At 44.4% G+C, this 18,758-nt stretch overlaps 1 protein-coding gene across 3 annotated transcripts in view; it reads left to right on the top strand.

Moving 5' to 3' along the window:
- The window catches only part of rbfox3a (RNA binding fox-1 homolog 3a), a 445,121-nt gene that overhangs the window by 154,527 nt on the left and 271,836 nt on the right, over window positions 1-18,758 (top strand). For all 3 annotated transcript variants that reach the window (XM_072368746.1, XM_072368744.1, XM_072368747.1), the window contains exon 4: window positions 18,173-18,235. The gene's annotated coding sequence lies outside the window, so the exon portion shown is untranslated. The remainder of the gene's footprint in view (window positions 1-18,172; window positions 18,236-18,758) is intronic.

The raw sequence follows: 18,758 nt of genomic DNA, 5'->3' as shown, positions 1-18,758 counted from the left end.
ACATGGTTTATTTTACGCTCCTCGATGGTGCCTCTCAAATGCACGTCTACATGTTGCATTTTGCTTCCCTTTAGGGGCAGTTTCATACATATGTTGGTCAGGAATGCAGGCGACTGTTTCTAAAAATCTGTCAGTTTCCCCAAACCTAATTCACCTCATAAAAAAGGACTTTTTAATGTTTATTCTTAGAGAGTGATCACAAATTGGTTTGTGTTAATAGGATAAATTTACGTTGGATTACTTGAAATGTAATGTTCTAACTATCAGAATCAGCAACAATGTTAACTTGATGGAACTTGCATATGAAATGATGCCAATCATCTCATTCTGACAAAGCGTTTTACTGATTTAAAAAAAAACAAAAAAAAACAACAAAAAGATTAAGAGTAATCCTTAGAATTTGCATTTTCACTGCATAGTGTCTGATTGGCTTTTTGAGGGAATAAATTGTCTATTGGCTCATTAAAATTTACGAAGGCTTAAAAATGCAATTGTTTACCCTACATAAATGTGCCCCGCACAGATAATCCTTAATGTTCAAGAACCTAAGGATGGTTCTGCAAATGTGTTCAGTCTTATCCTTTTGTTTGTTAAAGTTCTTGTCCCTTCTTCATGTATTAGGAAATATAAGGGTACTTTAGAAGTTATTATACTGACAGCTACGCATTATACTGACAGTGAGATTACAACCTGTTCACACTGGCCACACATGGCTGCTTTGTCCACTGGCACAAATGATACGTCTGTGGTGTCATTTCTCAAAGTGCACTGTAGTCTGATGGAGGTCCTTCAAAGCCACATCCAAATTTCCTCGGCCGTGCAGCACACATCACCATGGCAACCAGGAAAATGTACAAGTTCGATGCAGAAGGCGAAAGTTTTCAAGCGAATGTGGTCGTTAAGAGGTCATGTAAAAACGCACATGAACGCTAATTTATTCCACCTGGTTGAAAGTCTTTTCTTCTTCCAAATGTGGATTTTTTTTTTCTCATTCTTCTTCACCAAGTAAGATGCTAATATAGATCGATACTCTGCTAAATGGACCCAGTGTGTTTTAAATTTGATGCCAAGGGCTCCTGACCAAGTGTCAGTGTGTGATGAGTTGGGAATGAGAATGTGTTGTGAGCTCACAAGAAGCAATGCGGTGGTTTAATGCTTGGTACAGCTCAAGGGTATGTGGAGGAAAGAAGAAAATCTGTAAGACAGAAGATGACAGACGGGTCAGACCATTTTCTATTCCTTTAAGATTCCCGTCTTCTGGCTTCTGCCACCCACAGTGCTAAATCAAGGGCCAAGTCGGGCTCACTTCTGCTGTGTGTGTGTTGGGGGTGCTGTGAAGTGTATCAGGCCCACACTACACGTCTGGTCTAAAGGCCATGCCTGCTCCATGGTTGCCTCCACACCAATCTGCTCCCAAAACATCCACACTGCCGAGCAAGGAAACAACTCTCAAAGTACGATTACACAACACATAAACACAGTGTGTTTGCACGGGGGCATTATGTTTACAGTAGACATATACAGTATATATTTTCCTCACAGGATGTGTGAGCACACACTCATCACAGGAAGTACAGAGTAGGAGGACAGGCCCGGTATCTCATCTCCTTGCCTCTTCCTGTCACTGTGCGGTGGCGTGGTGGATTCAGGCCTTGTGTTTGGCACAAAGGCCTCCTACATGCCTGCGGGCCATCTCCTACAGGCCAGTTTTTACCCAGCAGGTTTCCTCCCACAAGGATCCTGGTGAATCATTAACTCTTACTGAGGCTTTTCCTGTGTCAGAGATAAATCTGGCTAATAGAGAACACAGAGGTCACTGTCACACTCAGACAGAATTTAGCTCTGCTTATGTTGCTCACAGTGGAATTTTTCAGCCTCCATTTCTCAACTTCTCAGAAAGCAAACTGACACATTATTTCCCTACCAGCTAAATATTTCCGATCAATCCTCAAAGTCAGGTCGGCTCTACGGGCAGGAATGGCATCGGTAGTTTAGGTAAACTTTAATGGGCAGAGCCTAATTTCTCCATTTTTACTGAGTGCATTCTCCTAAAGTGCTAAAGATATAATACAGCTTCATTTCTCTTTCTATGTTCTCATCTGGCCTTAAGGGTATTTTCTTAAATGAGGTTTCTAGCTTTTGCTTCTATGATTTTTCCCCCCCTTAGCTAATGGGATTATTTCTTAGCCTGGTTGTAACCTCTGAACCATCATCCACATCTCTGCTTTTTTCAGTAATTGAAATAGGTCTGATGTTTAGCCCATAGGCCTTCCTCACAACATACATCCTGACTTGTCATGGTAGGAAAAGCACATGTATTATTGTCATTATGATGTATATTCCACAGAAGAGCTACAACTACAACCCATCCAAGGCTATAAAAAAAAAAATCAAATAGGAAACTGAAACAAAATGGGTATTATCAGCTCGATTATTTCTTCCGTCTGCTTTTCTTCTCCCAGCAAGAAATGCGTTTGATGAGCCAAACTCCCGTCTGCTCCCTCACCCCCGGAGACTTTCATTTTAGCGAACTGACCTTCAAAGAGAAGCTGGTGACTTGCCAAGATTAGCGTAATTAGAGGACAGTGGGTTGTTGTGTGTGTCAGGGTTCAGAGTAGGTTTAACAGTAAGAAGTTGGCCTTAGTTTCTGGAAGTATTGTTTGGAATGAGTTGTTTTTGCATTAAAAAATAACATTAAATCTCAAATGAGGTTGTTAGATTTGAGGTACGGGGACTTTCGCTCGTTTCTGAGCGTCTACCTAACAGCAGCGTAGGGACGCAGGTTGAATGTCATAATGAGTCTGGACAGAATCAATAAACATCTGCGGTATGATTGATGAAGACCCAGAGCTGCAGAGAGCGTCTCACTTGTGATCCACTTATAGTAAAACACACATTAACGTGTCTTCTTTAACGAAAGAACAAAAACAAGGCAGAACTCTCCAGGGAGTGTTGTCTAATTCTTCTCCATTGTGCATGATTGGGCGTGGTGGCGTCCTACTGGCCCATTCCAGTCACCATCAACTAAGCGCTGTACTCTGGGGCCTCCAGACCTGACTTAATCAGACCACTTATACATAAATAGCATGTCAGCCATATGGTTCCACCAGTTCCTCATTTCTATAGCTGCTTGCAAGAAACTTTCTTCAGTTCTCGTTCTCCTGCAGGGTTTGAATTAAATGACGAACAGCTGCATTGTACAGTAAGTGTAGAGCTGGCCTACTGTACGGTGTCTTCACTCTGTATGTGGTTCAGACATGGTTCAAGAGCCTCAGGCAATGCAGCATTTACCATATGCACTGGCCTCTAGGTCAGTGCAGAGCTGAATTCACAACATGTAATTTAGTCACGTGAACACTCCGTTTGTCGAGCAGCTTGGTGAAGGGAAAAAGTATCGGCGCTGCTGGCTGTGGAGTTGAAGGGAAGGAAATCTATAAATGTTTGCTGTATATTGTGTCAGAAGCAGCGTAATTGTAGCCCATTAAATCAGCAGGGTGTCCTATGGGCCAGCTCTGATGAAACGGCGCTCAGCTGCTGCCTCCACCAGCCACAGCAGGGTCAGCAGGCTGGGGACCACCGAGATGATTTAAGGCCTGAGTCACTGGTTAATACTTAATGAGAGTGAGTCGTTCAGAAGCTCTGGATGGTTTCCAAGTTTCGGCCAGCTCAGGGGCAGTAGCCTCATAGTCACTGAAGGCTGGAATTGTGAGGCAACACAGAGGTCTAATCATTTTGTTAAATAAAGGTTCCCTCCTCTTCATCTTCTGCAGATAGCTATGCACACAATAAGGCAGAAAATAAACACAAAGGATACACCTACACGCTCCTGTGATCGTGTCCCTGTCTAATCTCCCGCCCCTGTCCCAGAACCAGATTTACAGCCGTTCCTGTCACCTCTGCAACTTGTTCCCTCTGAATTTTTTTGTCCCCTTGTTCATCATTTTTCCATTTTTCAGGCCTGCACACGTCAAGCCATAATTCAGGATTGCCAGATAGCTTGTCATTCAGCCATTTCCCGGGGAAAAATAAAGGCACTGTTTTTTAAGAGGGGGGGGAGGATAAAACCCGAGGCTTTTGCACACAGACGCTTACAAGGGTGCGTCTGCCGTGCCCCTCCATCCATAAATACAGCTGCAAGGAGTGATAAGTCAAGAGAGAATCAAGGGCACATTAGTCTGCAGAGAAAAAAGCAGACCTACAGTAAGAATCCATTATTACCACAGGTGTTTTGCTAATGCATAAAGTGGCTATTATCTGAGCACGGCTGCCACACTCCTCTCTTTGGTTCCGAGGTGTTTATTGGTTTATTAGGATCCACGCTGACTTCACTGTACCAATTTAATGCAATGGAATTGAAATAGAGCAAGATATTAGCGTTGTCTGCAGGAGCATAGAGAATTGTGTCACGTAGCCTGTTAATGTTGTTTCATTATGAGAGAGAATTTAAACGACTGTGTGCCTCGCAGAGGTGACAGTGAATTATAACTGGACGTTTTCACACTCTCCAGTGAGTGGGGATTGTTTGCCTTTCGTTACGTTCTGCATGCATCTGTGCATACAGTACCGTACAACCAGTTTTGTGTGTCTGTACGTTGCTAGCTGTGAGAAAAGACAGAGATTGGCCAAGAGCTGCAGAGAGACTCTCCAGGGTTTAGAGAGAATGCTCATTAAGGCCTCCTATAGCACAGCCAGCTCATTCCTCACAGTCCCAGCGGCCGGCTCTACTACGCTCTGCTTCCTCACCACATCCTCTTCCCCTCTTTATCTGCTCTCCTCTATTTCTGTCTTCCTTTCTTTCTGTCTCCTTCCCCATCTGTGTCTCAGCCGCTTCCTTTCGCGCTGTATTCTACCTGCCATTTCGAAGCTCCAAAAGCAGATGTGTTGACTTAAGGTAGACAGTTTGCACGAATGTGGAGTACTTTAGCAAATAGGAAATTTGGCACATGCAGTCTGGCTTAAATTAAACAAAGTATGTTGGTGTCTTTACCTGTTATTTAGATAGTTTTGTTTAATTGAGCTGTGCAAGCCTTCCTGGGGTCTTCTCTATGTGCAGACGTCAACAGAAAGCAGCTGGATGTAACTGATCATTTAGATTTATGCACAGGATTGACGTGGGAGCGTTTGCTCAGTGTTTATGCACACCTCTTGGACTTGGGGGTCTTTTTGAGTGTTGAAAGTGGAGGTGTTGAACAGGTGGAGCTGTCACTGATGAGCCCGCCACCAAATCTCTGGAGGCTCACAGCTCACATGAGCAGTTTTATATTTATCTCACCCATTTTGAGTCTTCACTTCACTTTGAGCCATACAACTATAGGTTGAATACTAATTTCCACCTCATTTCCAAGTTTGAAGCTAATTAGGTTACTGCATAATTGTACAAATATTTTGTTGGGAGCTTTAAGAAGTAACAGGAGTTGCTTTAACATTCTCTAGTTTATGAAGAATTTACATAAGAGACCAAAAGCAACGATCATTTTGCATATTGCATATTATTACCCGAATTACTAACACATCATTTCTGTTAATGCATACTTCTGTTGATGAATTCTACCCTCAACTTTCCACCTTCTGCAGCATTACAAAGGAAAGCCTGTTGACTGGGCGTGTGTGGTGGGTGTATTTGCGTCTGGGTGTGTGCAGATGAGTGTCAGTGACGTTATCTGTCATGCAGACAGGCAGCCTGCTGTCTGCTTGATTACCGTTGGCCAGCCAAACGCTTGACCCTCAAGCGGTTGAGGCCCCGGCGGAGGCAGCGGTGGGAGCATTATCCACCTCCACCCCTGCCTGTGTGTAATGGTCCCACCATGTGATCGATGGCCTGTGTACCTGTGGAGCCCAGCAGCTACAAAGGCAGACACACACGCACACACTCTCTTATACGACCAGCCGGCTTTCATAAAGGCCTGAAAACACACAGCGCTCCTCAGGAAACACCTCGAAGTCTCGCCCTGACACATGGATCCACTATGCAGGCTTGACTAGATGTACGGTATATTAATCATCTTGTCCAAATACCATGCAATTTCGCTGCTGAACTGCCAAAATGTTAAATTCCTTTGTGCAATTCTTTGAAAAGGCTATAGAAAGCAACAAAGTGCAGATTATGAGAGGAATCCTTGGTTCATAAAATCTTCCCAATGGAACTCGCAACCTCATGCATCATTTTACAGTGAAGTAGTTCCAGGGAAACGTTATAAATGTGTGCACTGGATCAGCTTTAATTGTTACCAGGTAGCTGAAAAACATCTCAAATGCAAAAAAAGGGCGGGAAAAATGTGATTATATCATTAACAATACTGAGCGAGGTCCTTCAGTGCCTCTTTAACTCCACAGGGTGGCGAATGTAAGATAGAAGCTGCAAGAGCCACCTCTAGTCTGAATGACAGGGAGCATTTCACATCCCACTTGTTCCTGAAAGTCTTGGTACCAATTAGCTAGCTAGCTATGAATGTTTCCTTGGTAGGATTGTTCCTTCCATCCCTCTTAGGCTCGGTGAGAGTTCGTCCTTGTATTAAAAAACAAGAGTTAATGCAACGTTCCTGAAAAGTAGGCAAATGTGCTGTTATCTAATATGGTGAAAACAAACTTAGATGCATCAAATTCAAATTTATTACACCAACGACTGTTCTGCCTGTGGCATCTCAAAAGGATGCAAAGGATTGTGGGTGTTTTGAGAAAGCAGATGATGCACAAAAGCAGCCTTGAAGTTTTGCAGAGCCAAGGACTGAGTCCTCTGAAGGATCCTGGACATCAGTATATGAGTATTTCAGTGAGATTTGGTGACCTGGCTCCTAAAAATGGCAGCGATTAAGGCTCTTTACTTGGCTTTGAGAAGCATGTACTGTTTGTTGTTTGGCAGCTGTACATGAGTTATTCACTTTCATATCTAAGGCTTCTCCTAATTACTGGAATAGTGATCATTCTCTTCACTGCATGAGAAAGTTATGGGATTGTTTCATGTGATATGCAAAGCTTCAAATGCCATCATGGAAACTCTGCTGCCTTGTAGAGAATATGAGAACTATAAACTAATCTTTTTTCTTTCGGAAGTGACACCTCATTCTGAGCCACATATGCCTCAAATGGTGTTTAGATGACAGTTCATACATTTTTAAAAATGCATGAAACATTCTTCCATCATCAAACCTTTCCATTGCGTTGTATAGGTTTGACACCACATTAACAGAGAGCTGAACTGCTTTGATGTCAAGTTTATTCCTCGTGGAACTGCTGCTTATGCATTGTGCATTTTCTTCGACAGTGCATTGTTATTCATTCATGCCTTGCAGTGACAGTGTCCAAGCACACATGTACAAGTTTTTCCCTCCTTCTTTCCCTAAAAAACATTGATAATAGTTATAAAATTAACCCTGAAGTCAGTGGAGATTGGTTGTAATGCCGACATTTGGCATGCTGGGAGGCCTTTTGAGAAATTTGCCTGCCCCCATTATTGCCCAGTTAGCTTTGGTGTAATTTGGTTAGAAAGTTGGTCAAATTTGGCCAGAGAAAAAGAGGGAGGAAATGGCCCTTACAGAGGGATATTGAATCGTGCTGCTGAGGAACAAGATAAACAGCATGGATCCTCGTGCTGGACGGGATTAATGACCCTGATGCATTAACTCCTGCTCATTGTGAAGCTTGTTTCGGGCTCACTTTGCATGAGTTTAACAACGAGACTTCCAAGAAACCTTACAGGCGGTTTCATAGTGACTTTGTCTAATTTCTGCCGATTACCAAGCAGGATTTTTTGCTTTTTCCTTTTGATACCTGTCACTCTTTTTGTTCCCATTTAACAAAATAAACCGATTACAGGACTTTGAGATACATTCAGTTGTGTGTTGGTTGTAGTCGAGTTGTTTTAAGTTTCTTTATAGGAATTTACTGTAATCCAGAAACCTCTAAAAAGTCTTCAGACTGCACATATGATTTCATATGAGTTCAAAGACGAGCCTTAACAGTCCTGAAGGTTAGTAAGAAGGCTCCCTGCATTCAACAGACAGACTCGGTGCGAGCCGAACCCTTATAGTGTGGAAAAAAATTCAACTTGGTGTGTTATTGGCTTCAGATTCTCTATTCAAGCAGTTTGAAAACCATGCAAAACCAACAGTCACCTTCCTCTTTTCGGCACATACTCAGACATCACACAGCCACTCTCTGATTTTCCCCTTCAGCTATTCAATACTACAAACAGTTTGTCAATACCTGCGACCTTTATCTATATCTCTGAGACAGAATTTTGTAACAGGCTGCCCTAACCGTGTTGTCAAAGTTTAACCAAAACCATTCGCATGTGAGAGGGAAAAGAGGAGAGGAAAGTGCAAGAACTGTGAAAAAGTCTCCAACTAACAATCTCTTGTATTAAGGTCTGTGGAATGCTGCTTTCTACCAACTCCTTTGTCCTAATATGTGGCTTAATGAGTCGTGGACAGTGGGTGTCTGATAGAGTCAGACCTGTAAGGAACAAATAAAACATGGCGAAAACGTGGCTGTCCTGAGATTAGGTTGTTGCAACATAGATGGGTGCTCGTCTGAGATCTTTCTGAACTTTGAGAATTTCACAATCTTTCCACGACGCGGCTCAAAGGCTGCGGAATAAAAACAGAGGCAGAGATCTGAAAAAGAAAAAGTTTATTGGACTTTAAAAGCACCCCAGTTCAAATGTAACTGGAGCTGCAGCAGCAAAACAAGTGGTGCAAACCTCAGCAGGTGAGCCAGTTGAGACAATTAAACCAAAAGAAAAATGACGCCCTCATACCACCTGAAAGACGGCTGCAGTAACGCAGTTTCATAACATTTTTGCCCGTATTTTTCTGTATTCATAAGCAACCTTGTTAGACTGCACATCAACACATCTTGTATTCATATATGAAAACAGGAAAGCAATAAAAGGAAGCCAGTTTAATGCATTTAAATTCCTTTAGTTGTGCTTCCCACACTCTTTCCTTTAGGCTCTCATTTGTATTCCTCATCACATGAAAGGGATTCATGTGATGATGCTTCACCTAGATCACAACTCAATAAGTAGAATCCTAAAAGGTTCCTTGTATGGAACTACATATACATATATAAATTCCCCACACACACCTGTGTGTTTCCTCTATAAACAAAATCCCTCCTGCTTGATCTTTTCAAAACTCCCCATTTGTCCTTTGGAGAGCCAAGGTTACCATGTCCATCGCTCCCTCCTGCTGCAGCAGAGATCTGTCAACAAACTTCTGAGGACTTTCTCACTTGGCAAACTTAAAGAGGATCGGGGGGGTTGGGGGGGGGGTCCCAGGAGGTAATCAAGCTCCTCCTGCAACCGGTATCTTTAAACAGAATAGATAAAGGAGGAGCGGGTCATGCAGGGGAGCTCAGGTACTCGGCAGGAAAAGTTCAGCGTATTGATGTGCTGCAAAGGGCCAGTGCTTCACAGAAAGAGGAGCCCGTCAGACCGCAGGCTTGATACCTGCACAGGTAGCCCAAAGGGAGCCCGGTTAGTGCCCAGAGAAATTGACTTGCTGGAATAAAAAAAAAAGAAGATGACTCCCTCTTTCTCCTTCTTACAAACCTTCTCTCACTCCTCTCAACTTTTGTGCAAAAGAAGAAGAAGAAAACTTGGATAAATGACTGTCTTCTTCACAGGAGACTAATGATCCACTGGTGTCTCTCAGTCTTGGCCCTGAAAGTGGAGAAGAGCTTTGATGATGGAGCATTGCGGCTGACAGATAAAAGCTGGATCCCCCCCCCCTCAGATGCTCCCCATCGCTCATAATACTTAGTTATGTGCTCCACTGTTATTGCTATGGTAACCCATTGTTATTTTATTTCATCTTTGCCACGAAAGTTCAAACTGAAGGCACAAATTGAGGTCTCCTCTCACTTGGTTTCTCTCAGTCTGCCATTCAGCACTTTTTCTGTCTGGATTCGTCCTCCGTGCTGAAGAGTGCGTGTTGATCTCTTCTGTCTCTGGATCAACATCTCAAATTTTCCAACGTATTCATTTTATCAGGCGTCCGTGGACGCATTTAAACTATGAAAAACACGGCAGTGACTGTATGAAACTGTGCGAGGCCCTTTCTGATCTTTATATTCTCTGCACTGACCTCCTTACCTTCCTCCCATCTGACTTTAATGAAGTGGTTGCTGCTTTAAAGCTGGCTTTGTGCGAATTCCTCTGCATTATTTTGCAAATTGTCACTCTGAGCTGTTAAAAGCTAAAAAGAACTTGAACTCTGAGAAAACGGGGCTGTTTTCAAGCCCCCTTTCCTCCCCCTCCCGACTCCTCACTTTTTCATTCAAGCACAATTTGATTTGACTTGATTTGATTTGAGCCCTGCCACTTTCAGTTTGAATAAGGTAACCAAGAGTTATTTGCTAGGAAAGACAAGGGCCTCACTGGACGGAAGGTTTGATGAATTTTCACACTGCTTAAAAATTCCAACTTTGCTTTATTCAAATGTAACACATGACGACAAAGACCCAGTGTTTGATGAGGTGTATGAAATGTAAATGTCGACTGGAGCCTCTTTACTTATCTGCCCTGCCAAGGAAGGTGCCTAGCATCGCAATCATCCCATCTGAATGGATTCAAAGTGTGCTCCTTGATGTGAATGAGTGCTGCTCCATTGCTTTGACAGGGGAGCTGTACAGTAACATCCCCTGGGGGCTCCATGGATCAGATAGAGCAGGCTGGGAGATGTGCTCCACAGCTTCTCAGGGAGCTGAGATGTAAAGTTATTTTTCTGGGCATTTATTTCTCTTCAAATCCCAGATCTTGACTCCGGTCAAGCTAAATTTATACCGGAGATTACCAGCATCTCCCCCAAAAAATAAATAAATAAATCCTCTGTGCTTGAACTCTTTAACTGACTGGATATATTCAACAGACAGAGATTTAAGATGAGATTTATCTTTTTTTCTGCCTTCCAGCTGCTCTTACATTAACCTTTGCACTCACCTACTTGAAGTGTTTGCAATTCAGTTATTTGAAATTACTCCACTCCATGTATCATAAGACTCTCTGGATAAGAATGTCAGCTGAATGTCTTTGGTATAAATGTATGCAAATGTACGACCTCCCGTGAGCAATCAACCTGTTCTTATTGCAGACCATCACACACGGCTGTTTAGTGAAATCTATTGGCATCTCAGACTTATTCTCAAGGTGTCCTTTAGTGTTTTTTATGTACACAGAGCCTCAATTGGGTTTTCTTAAGAACAAGAAGCGGAGTCGGTGGTTGGAGGCTTCGAATAATGACCACTCTGGGACAATAATTTTGTCACTATGATTATGTTTTTCATGTCATTTTCTTGCTTTAATTTTCTGCTTTATGAGGTCTGAGCACAACAGTTAGTTTCTTAGAATTAGGAACCAAAATGACTTTGTTAGAGTTGGGAAAAGATCCTGATTTTGCCTTAAATAAATTAATCCACGAGATTAACTTGGCATTTAAACCGATGCCAATGCTTGATTTACAGGATGCTTTCTCATTGGTTCATCTCTGTGCCTATAGCATAGCCCAAATAGCCCATTATGAGCATCTATACCTGTTTGACTGGGTGATGAGACAATAAAAATGTTTTATTATGATAATCCACAACCAGAAAATCTGTAGTATGCAGCACAAGAGAATGGACGAAATACAGAAAAGTCCATAAAAAGATAAGAAAAAGGTCAAATCAGTGACAAAAATGTCCAAAAAGGATATAAAATTAATACAAATCTTCAAAAAGATAGAACTTTGTGGTGGTTTGTGGCTACAAACTGTAACTTGGTATTAACCTAATTTAGCTGAGAGATTACTTTGTTGTTTTGTTTCTTTGTCTGCTTCAAACGATAGGAACTGAAACCAGAAGTTATGAAAAAAAATGCATTTTATTACAAAGGTAGAGCACCGGCTTAGCATTACAAGCCACCCTCTGCATCGACCTCATAATGGAGCGTAGGACGCCATCTGCATTGATCTGTGAAGTCAACATGTGACACCTGGGTCCAAAAACACGAGAGCCGGCGGTCGCTCTGTTAGCTGAAAGCTTGGAGCCGGGCTCACGCAGAACTGCTAAATGTGAGGCGGAATCTGAGCTGGAAAACACAGGATTCCACAGACGCTTATCAACAAGTTAGCTTTGCTTCTTAGTTTTTTGGTCCACTTCAACACTCTTATCCCCATATGAGACCGCGCTGCATATAATTCCTCCTCCAAGTCAAAACATTCATGAACTTTGTGCAGGTTTTCTGCTGATTAACTTGATCTTCTCTCCCAAAGACGACAAATACGACTTGTTTAGAATCAGTGTTGTTGTGCAGTATGGTTGTGTTAGCTTCCACTGCTTTGAACATTATCACCAGCGTTCTTTGAGACAGGACTGGCTCCTGCTTACTGAAGCCTCATCCACACTGCAGTTGCTGCGTTTGTTGTTGTAATTAGTGCTGGCTGATGTTGGCCTGTTCATGTGGGACAGGGATGTCCGCATCCGGTGCCCGAGGGCCGCCGTCCTGCAGGTTTTAGATGTTTCCCTGCTTCAACAAACCCGATTCAGATGAAACGGATCTCTTCTAAAGATTAAGTTCTGCACAGATACAAGGTGTATCTGACACCTGCAGGACAGTGGCCCTCGAGGACATTTGAGATCGCAACATCTCCCTGAGCTGCAGTTTTCAGTGGAGCAGCATTCGTGTGGCACAAAGGGAGCCGAGACTCATGAATAGTAAAATATGTAGCCGTGTGCATTTCAACTCCAACCATGTGTTTGGTAGTATGTAGATCTAGCTAAGCGTGTACATGAATTCTGATCCTTACCATTCTTGTGGGAGAGTCCAGTTGAAAGGTAAAAAACCACCAGTGGGAGGGAAGAAGAAAAGTGTAAAGACTGGCGTCTTCCGCCATCTCCTCTGTCTTCATTAAACGTGTTTGTGGCCAAATGAACACCAGCGAGACGTGGAAATCGTATGGAGATGTAGCATGTGCTGAAACTTAACCTCTGCCTGTGCAGACATCAGAGTAAGGAAAACATGGTAATTGTTTTTCAGCCTTTATTGTTAAGCAGCTCTGCACCATAGACTGAAGTAGCTGTTTCACATTCTGTCCTGAGAGCTGGTAGCCATAACCATCAGCACTTACAGGATCCACATGAACTCCCGCCACTCGGTTTAGATGATGCCTGCAACCACTGAACAGTAGTTTGCACAAATCTTGCTAAAGGAAAAGGCATTTGGTGGTTGTACTAATATCATCAGCGGTGGATTCGTACATTAGCTTTCTGAATGCGCAGTACCTCGTGTGAGAGCCCACGGTCCAGTGCATGCTTTGCTCGCCAAGTCTGTGGATGGTAATGTCTGTCGGGGGTCACGGGCAAGCTAAGTTTAAGTTCTTTGTGCGTGTGCGACTGGGGGAGTTTGTGTGCATGGGCCTGCATCAGCTTGTATTTGTCACTGTGTATTTGCGTGTGAGCTCTAAACCATGCTGCTCACTGCCTGCCTGCCTGTCTCCTGCCCACCTCCCCAAGAGGGTCATTCAGCCCCTCTCTCAGCCTCTAATCCCGTCTGTCCGAAGGAGATAGAGGGGAGCGGACGGCCGCAGCACACCCGGGGCACCGCAAACACAATCACCAGCCTTTCACAGACACTTAACGGGGCTTTGCGCTTGTTCAACAAGGCAAAACGCGGCAGGAGGGATCAATTTAATACAAGGTCTGACTCAAATGGAAAGAGGGTAAATAAATAAGCAATGACAGCGAGGACTGTTGCACAATTTGTGTTGTGGCTGTCCACTTTCTCTCAGTCTCTCCTCTCTTGCTCTCTGCCATAGCGTCTATATGGTTTCATTTCCTCCCTCTGCGGCATGTGAGGATGAGCTGAGGAGGAGCAACCCTGGCTCTTCTCTCATCAGGCTGTGTTATTTTAATAAATCACTTCTGCCATTGCTTGCTACATTAATTCCCTGGGCCCAGAGGGCTGTGTTGCCACTAGCAGCGATCTGCATGAGGCGCTAAATGATGTGGGGATCCCCCGGTGAGAGAACAGAGGCTCTGTGAATCTTCCTTCCATCGCAGCCTTGTCGGTTTGGCTCTCACCCTGGGCTAGCCCTTTTCTCAGCAGACATAATCAAAAAGGAGCAGCGGCCTCGTCATACTGCACATACCAATGAGACTTGCATATATCCACGAGGGAAGTCACCTGACACTTAAGTTTGCAGACTCCAGCCCTTGCATTACTTTGTATCCTCCTGGACAGATTATCTTTTTTATGTAATCTGAAGACAACAGCTGAGATGATCACTGCACTCAGAATGAGCTACATGTCTGCAGGTGGCGTGGAAACGGTACATGGATGTGGCTGCTCGATTGAATTCGGAACAATGTGAATGCACAGAGGCAGGTGGTATGAATAGCAGACACCAAAGTGGTAGCAGTAGTAGTGTGGATGGAGATGAATGTATTTCTCCAGCAGGGGTTTCCAGACATTACCATTTCCTCTCCAAAATTCATTCACCGGCTTGCAGCTTTTCTCTTCCTTTAGACATTACAACTCCTTAAATAGAGGTGTGGTTGCCATTGGTATGCACAGACAACACCGGCAGATTCACCACCCAGAATACCGCTGGGAGATTATACTCTTCCTGCTCCACGCAGCGGGGATTCGGCCACCGTAAATAGAGCGCTTGGGAGTGTGCCGTGTGCCCGGAATGACAGAGCACTGCAGCGGCAGGCGCCGAGCACAAACTCAAGGACTGCTGCAAATACAGTAATCTCTCATGCTTTCTTTTGTAGTTTTTACCTTTCCTACGGGGACCCAGAAATTGTTGCGGTGCAAATCTATCTGGCTGATTGTGCAATGGGCAGCGTCGGGGCATGTGGGATATGAGTTAAAAACAAATCTGTTGGACTTTAGGAAAGAAATGTCACTTGAAATTGGAAAAAAAAATGCTATTTGCACAGGGACCCTGTTGTCTGTGTTGGGTCATTTTTAAAGCCACTCAGAGACAAGACAAGAAAATGGCATCATTTCTTTGTATTTCACTCAAACATTAGATTAAATTGAGTACATGAATATGCATAAGTAATCTTAGCAGGTTGCAGATAGCAGTAAATGAAAAGCAGGAGTTTGTTTGAAGGCTTACAGTATAAAGAATCAGAGACAAAAATTGAATGACATCGAGGGAGGTAATTTGAACGAGTGTAATGACTTGCTGTTGCTATGGTGTGCAATGACACACAGTGGAAACAGGCTGAGCACGGTGCAGAGTGAAATTCTAGATGAGAAGTACTCTGACATGTTGTAACAACATGCCCGACCACCTTTTACATTATGAATGAGTAATTAATGCAAATGTACTCCCAAACTTTTTGAGTAGAAGTTATTGCAAGTTTAATTAAAACACTTCATGGTCATTTTCAGTTTCCATCATCATGCCTCTTTCCAAGCCTCTTCTTCTCTTTATTTTTCTATTTTTTCAGCACATTTGTCTTACATGTGCTTACCCTGACCCATTAAAACTGCATCTGTGCATTTGACTTAATAATGGGCACGAAGGGCTGTCTTAATTAATAAGCAGGCATCCACCAAACTAATCTGCCTGTGTTGTGAAGTCTGTCCTTTCCATTAAGTGGGACTCACATTATCTCCTAATCAAATTAGTCACTTAATTGTGGCCCTCCCTTGATGGATCCCATGAAAAAAGGAGCGGCGTGTTTGCTGGAGGGGGATGTGTGAAGATGGAACACGGCTGTTTCATTACGATATGAATTTTTTAATAACCAAAGCGTTCACTGTCATCATCTTGCTTTGAACTTTGGCAAAGGGTGAAGTTGAAGTTGACATTTTGTGCGCTCACACAGCTGAGTGTTGGTACCAAGGCCAATCCCCAATTGCCCAACAGGGGATTGACCCCCCGTCATCCACTGATCACTAGTCTGCTTTCTTAATCACTTCCCCGCATCGTCTTTGGCGCTACCTGATCTTAATCAATACATTAGCTTGATAGAACCACCCTGCCCATAGTCATGATGACGGAGGAAAAACTCAAGTGACCGGAGACCCCACTCTGTCCATGCTCGGCTGTGGAGATTGGCTCCTGGGAGCTCACATTTAAAGGAGGAGCGAAAGCAGCCTCTGAGGAGTTGTGGCAGTCAGCATCGAAGTGGGGGAACCCTGAGTCCTGACAAATGGAGGCATGTGTGGTCGTTTGTCCTGCTGATTGAGTTTTATCCCCTGCCCTTTCACAGCAGCCAGACAATAAACAGAACCACATCCAAGCGTGACAGGTTAACCTAACAGTAATAGAATACTCTTAATAGTCTGGCCTGAGCCAAAGTCCACGGCATGCAGGGCCGGCCAAATAGCCTGGCTCCTGCGACGGTGTGAGTGCTGGGGGGCGCGGCACCAGCTCTCACTGCTGTTGTCAGGCGGGAGCAAGGACAAAGAGGGCAACTTGATGGCTTAATGGGTGGTTTGATGGCTTCATAGGGTGAAATTGAAGTTGTTGAGGGCAACCAAACAGATGAAAGGGGGGAGATGGGGTATTATACAGAAAGAGAAATTAGATATGTACTGTATAAGCATGACCAGCTACACGACTTGTATATTTTATTGGAATCCTTGAGCTGTTGCAAGCTGGCATTGTTTCACTGTGCCTCTCCTTCACACGGAGAATGATTTATCTTGGATGCTGTGACACTGTGATTCCTATACAGCAAAGAAAATAAACACAATCAAACTGAGCAAACTGTCAAAAGAGATTTAGATGATGTTGTCATGACGCTGACATGAACGTGGCTGTTTTCTGGCAGATAATCCTCACAAAGAGAATCCTCCGGGCTACATGCACCCGCACAGGCAACGCTTCTGACTGTGTTTGTTTCTGTAGCACCTCTGCTTGCAGTTTGTCATGTCTGACTTGGGCTTTAATTAGGCCTGCGAATTGAAGCAGCAGCAGCAGGGCTGGGAGCCCTCTGTCCACAGCTCAGCCGTCCTCCACGGTGTCTCCTCGGAGGACCTCTTTGCTCTGTGTGGTTAAGATAATAAAGGCTCGCTCAGAAGATGTTAATTGAGGGGAGATAAAGTGCGGTACTGGCTGCAGGGATGCAGCGTGCGGGGGTGGAGGGGAATGGGAGGGGGGGGTTACCTGATTAGAGGCTGAGGTGTTTGACTTACAGCTCTCTGTTTGATGGCAATATATGTTCTGCAAGATTTTAAAGCAGGAAGTTGGAATATACAGGAGCAGCGTACATAAAAAACAGATGCATGAGACAGTTAATAAAGTTTCTCTTCAGGCATTTGTGTTCAACACATGCCTTGCAGGACCCGATATGGTCTGGAAGATGTATTTTACCTCTCAGATGTTCTTAATGGTGCTGTCAAGTTGTGGAGTCGCGTTTCATGGAGCTTTTTGTGGGGGTAGGGGCAAAGAGGCAAACTCTGCTCGGACTGAAAAGGTTGAAGCAGAAACTGAGGTGATCTGACCAAAGCAGCTGAAGTGACAGAAGCTACATTAACAGTGGCACATGTCTGGAGCACAGAGAAACTGAAAGAGTGAGAAAACAGACTGAGGAAGAAGAGGGGAGGACGCAGGAAGCAGAAAACAGTGCCAGCAGCCTCTATAATTGCCTCAATGCCACTGGGATTGCTTTCATTCAATTGAAGCATTCTCATCCACTGTACATTGGAGGTGGAGATGTAGTTGAGGTGGGTGGGGGGGGGGCAAGGGGACGGACGGTTGGCGTGGGCGGGCGGGAGATCCGATGGTGCCCTCCCTCTTTCAGTAACGTACAGCGATGGGGGCGATAGCCGCCCCCCCCCCGTAGCGCCCGAATCTTTGGCATCAGTGTGAGCAGCAGAGAGTGAGCAAGTGGGTGAGAGAAAGAGTGAGGTGGCGATAAGTAGGTAGGTGGACCACAGATCAGACCTGTCAGATGTGACTGTGTCCAAGTGCGACCTCATATGTTTTAAATTTCCCAAAAACAATCCACCCCCCAACACACATCGCTGCCCAAACACGTTGCTCGAGGAATCCTTTATTTCTTTATTTGGGCTCCTGTTGGTGCGTGCATTAGATGCTCAGCTCCCTCCTCCTCCCTCTTCTTCTTCTCCTCCTCCTCCTTGTCCTGCTCTTCTCTCCTCCTCCTCTCCGTTCTCGCTTTGCCGCTCTCACAGCCTAGTTTTCTTTTTTTTCTCCTCTTCAATCTTGTGCAGGTTGTATCTGACGGAGGGACCGGTGCCGCGCTCCCATCCCTGCGCTCCTTCAACAACAACACTGTGAGTATTCTCATGCTAATTTGGCTTCTCCAGTCTCCCCTAACATCGGTTTGTCTATTTCTCCCCCCCTCTTTCTTTTTTCATTCTTTGCCTCTTTTATGTTCCCATCCGACGCGCCGAACGCGGCAGCAGCAGAGGCAGCGCGGGAACACCGGGAAAGAAGTGTAGACAAAAAGGAATGAGAGAGCATGCACAGAAATGGAGAGAGGAGAGGAGAGGTGAAGGGGAGGGGAAAAGAGACGAGGAGGGAAAAGGATCATTGCTGCTACCGCTGCCGCCGCTGCTGCTGCTGCTGCTGGGAGCAACCCGTTCTGCTTTCGGAGGTGTTTCTCTTGGAGGATGGTGGAATTGCCGAAGGGATGTAGGGGGCGGGTCTTGGTTTTGTGAGTAGATAGTTGTGCGGGAATGATAGGGGATGTTGTTGACAAGCATAGAGTTGCTCATCAGACAGCCGGGCAGCTGGAACCGGGGTTGTCTCTGTTGACTAAACTTCTGATTCATCCGTTACTTTTCATATATACAC

Source organism: Leuresthes tenuis, unplaced genomic scaffold (genome assembly GCF_036924035.1).
Source record: "Leuresthes tenuis unplaced genomic scaffold, fLeuTen1.0.hap1 SCAF_17, whole genome shotgun sequence".
Classification (NCBI taxonomy): Eukaryota; Metazoa; Chordata; class Actinopteri; order Atheriniformes; family Atherinopsidae; genus Leuresthes; species Leuresthes tenuis.
Note: the sequence above shows the minus strand (reverse complement) of the source record. Positions and strands in the feature narration are given on the sequence as shown.